The sequence below is a fragment of the Camelina sativa genome, chromosome 9 (genome assembly GCF_000633955.1).
Source record: "Camelina sativa cultivar DH55 chromosome 9, Cs, whole genome shotgun sequence".
Classification (NCBI taxonomy): Eukaryota; Viridiplantae; Streptophyta; class Magnoliopsida; order Brassicales; family Brassicaceae; genus Camelina; species Camelina sativa.
The window spans coordinates 29,274,628-29,278,473 of NC_025693.1; the positions used below are offsets into that span (position 1 = coordinate 29,274,628).

General features: G+C 32.9%; 1 protein-coding gene across 1 annotated transcript in view; it reads left to right on the forward strand.

Annotated features, from left to right (window-relative positions):
- Window positions 3,794-3,846, forward strand: part of LOC104712945 — a 2,227-nt gene continuing 2,174 nt past the window's right edge. The window contains exon 1 of the mRNA XM_019229735.1: window positions 3,794-3,813. The gene's annotated coding sequence lies outside the window, so the exon portion shown is untranslated. The remainder of the gene's footprint in view (window positions 3,814-3,846) is intronic.

The following is a 3,846-nucleotide window of genomic DNA, read 5'->3' on the forward strand; positions in this document are numbered from 1 at the left end:
TGCAGTGAGAACTGATTTAATTTACAAAAGTGTTTAGAGTTCTAGATCTGTTCTTAATTGCTTGAATCCTAATTTATTGATTGATTTAATATTTCATAATTTCCTGAGAAATTCCCTAAGCCTAGCTTTTTGATCTTCTGAATTTTCACAGTTTTTATTAAATATTTTGCATTGCTTTTATTTTAATTCAATTTAATCTGTTTAGCTTAATTATAAAACTATATAATTTATTGTGTAGTTTTGAGTCCTTGTGGAATTCGACCCTTAAGTACTGCAGTGATCTCTTAATTTGAGAGAGTAGCTCTAGGGTTTAATTTGAACATATCAGATTACTCCCATCCTTAAGACTTTTATCTTTCTGATTTTTATTACATTCTCGAGACTATTTTGTTCCTCGTTTTCTTGTAGTTCATGTTTAGACTCGTTTAAGTTTTTATTCATTTCTGCTTCTTGTCATGCATTCTCATTTCTTGTTCTGTAACTCATTTTCGTTTCGCATTTTGATCATTCTAAGATTGTTAGACAAACACTCTTCTTGAATTTGCTTGACTTGTGATTGCTTGATTGCATCTTGATTGTTAGCAACATCATCCCATTTGGATTGACACCTTAAGTACTACAACACATAAGGTTAATTGAACCTACTAGGAGACACAAAAATCTTAGTATCAATTTGGCGCCGTTGCCATTTGGGATTCGTTTTGCTACATTTGAGATTTCAAGTTCTGCAAGATTAAGTTCTGTTAGACTTATCATTCTGAGTACTAACTTGTTTCGGTTGTTTGCTTGTTTGTTTTGCCTCTGAGGAACCTGTTGATTGTAGCATTGCATGCCCACCAGATCAAGAGGACATCAGAATCTCCTCCCTGCTATCGACAACATCAATCGGTTACAAAGACCACGACAAGCTCGTCAACTCACTGATCATCCCGCACCAATCACTAAGGAACAACCTAACGGACCAAATCCGAGACCGCGAAACATTGGTGCTGGAGATGCACCGAACACTCATACTCAGCGTGCTGGAATCGTCCCTCCCGTCGTGCAGAACAACAACTTCAAAATCAAAAGTTGTCTGATCTCTATGATCCAAGGAAACAAGTTTCACGGGTTGCCTAAGGAGGATCCACTCGACCACTTGGACGAGTTTGACCGTCTGTGCAGTCTCACCAAGATCAACGGCGTGAGTGAGGATGGTTACAAGTTGCGCCTCTTTCCATTCTCCCTGGGAGACAAAGCTCATCAATGGGAGAAAAACGTTCCCAAGGGAACCATCACCACTTGGGACGAATGCAAGAAAGCTTTCTTGGCCAAGTTCTTCTCCAACTCTAGAACAACACGTCTCAAGAATGATATCTCCAGTTTCACTCAGAAGAACTCTGAATCATTCTGCGAAGCCTGGGAACGTTTCAAGGGTTACCATAGCCAATGCCCACACCATAGATTCAGTAACGACTCACTGCTGAGCACTCTCTACCGTGGTGTACTTCCAAAGATACGCATGCTGCTTGACACTGCTTCAAATGGCAACTTCTTGAACAAAGACGTAGATGAAGGTTGGCAACTCGTCGAAAATCTTGCCCAGTCTGATGGCAACTACCACGACGACTATGATCGCACAGTTAGAGGAAATGATGGCTCTGAGGAGAAGTACAAGAGAGACCTCAAGAATGTCAATGAGAAGCTTGATCGCCTCTTAACTTCTAAATGATAACCTAAATATACCTACTCTCACTATAAATACAATGGTTTCCTAACCATTGAAATATCTCACACCAAAATTTAATAAGCAACTTCTCCTCTTTTGACGATAAACCAAAATAAAGAAAAACTCATACTCTTACAAAACTACTATCCGATATTGCGGTGTGTCTATCCTCTTACAAAACTACTATCCGATATTACGGAGTGTCTATTATCTTACAAAACTACTATCTAATATTGCGGTGTGTCTGTTTATGTGAAAAACTACATTTTACAAACTACGTACTCTATTAGGATTTCCAATTTACTGTATAACCCCAAATATACAAATAAACACTATATAAACAAGGAAATTAAGTCAAAATAAAAAACTTCATTACAAAAATACAAATTACAACAAAAAAATAACTAACAAAATATATAATCTCGTGCTGTAGCACGGGGTATCACCTAGTTATTCAATTAAAACAAAAGAATCTAAGATTGTTAATGAATTCAATTATTATGTTATTAACTCATGATTTTAAACACTTTCTTTACAAAACAAAGTCATGAAAAGTATCACAAAAATACAAGGATTATTGTGAGCAATTTACAAGATTTTAGAAAACTAATCAACAAATTTTTTTAGCAATCTTTAACATTTTTTCACTTATTCACTTTTAATGATTTTGTTGAACTCTCTAAAAATCTTTATAAATAAGAATCCAATAACACCCTCTTAATCTGCGTGGTTTTAGTTAAAACATTCTATATTTTGAAACAGAGATAGTGTTTTCCAACTTTATGGTGGGACCCAGTAAACTTGGGTTGAAACTTGAAAGTATATTTAGGTGAGATGGTAACTTTTTGGAGGGAAAAAAACTAAAAAATACCTTATCTATTATTTATTTGGACGATTAATACTCAGATTAATAAAATCGTACAATTTAATACCGAAAGAATTTAAGTGTTGTCGTGTTCATACTTACGATCTCTTTACAAAAAAATATTCTAATTTTACCCTTTTCATTTTTATTGAATATTTATTTACAATTAGCAGGATATTAGTTTTAGTTTTATTCAAATAAAAAATTATTGTTATTAATATTTTCATTTTATCTGAGTTTTATTTCTTTAATTTTAAAATTATATTTAATATTTTTTCCAAAATTAATGAACAACGCTTCGGCGATTGGGTTTCTTTGAAATCTTGACTATAGTCTATCTCTAATTACCAAATGATTAGTGTTATCGAATTCATTATCATCATCGATGACTTTGTTTTGTCCGGTCAACTAAATTTCATTGAGATTCCCGAGCATTAACCAGTTCTTAAACTTTTAAAACCCAAATCAAAAAATTTGAAATTGAGAGATACAAAGAGAAAGTTTGAATCCTTGAATCGATCTGTACCCGAGCTAACTCATCCACCGTGATAAATTTGGTTGTCGTGGAGACTGGAGAGGTTGGTGTTGTTAGGTTTGGTAAGGGTAGATAAACGATTGAGAAATTTATTTGGATTTGAAGGAAGGGATATGAGTTTGGTTTTCGATGAGGAATGAGTTTGGCGACGCTTCATTATAGTTGATTTTGAAGATTTTCTTTTTGTAATCTGAAGAAATCTTAAAACATTTTTCTTAGTTTTGGAAAAAAATAATCAATTATTTTTAAATTAAAGAATAAAAATAGATAAAATGAAAATATTTATAACACTCATTTTTATTCGAATAAAATTAAAATTAATTTTCTGCTATTTATAAATAAATATTCAATAAAAATAAATAAGAGTAAAATTGAAATATTTTTTTTGTTAAGAAATTGTAAGTATGAAAACGATAATACTTAAATTTTTCGGGTATTAAATTGCACGTTTTTGTTAATTTGAATTCCAACCAAAAAAGACGAGGTATTAAACATCCAAATAAATAATAGATTATGTATTTTTCTAACTTTTTCCTATTTGCAGCAATAGTTCAAGTACCTTGGAGAAAAGAAAGAAAGAAACTATCTGAAGCTGATGGGTTAATCACCGTCACAAAATTTTGGCCCACAAAAGCCCAGCCCAGCTAAAACCTAGGGTCTCTGACTCTCCCTCCTCTTTGTATTGAAAACCTAGCGGCTGTGTTCTACTTTTTGTTTTTTTTTTTTTTTTTTTTTTTT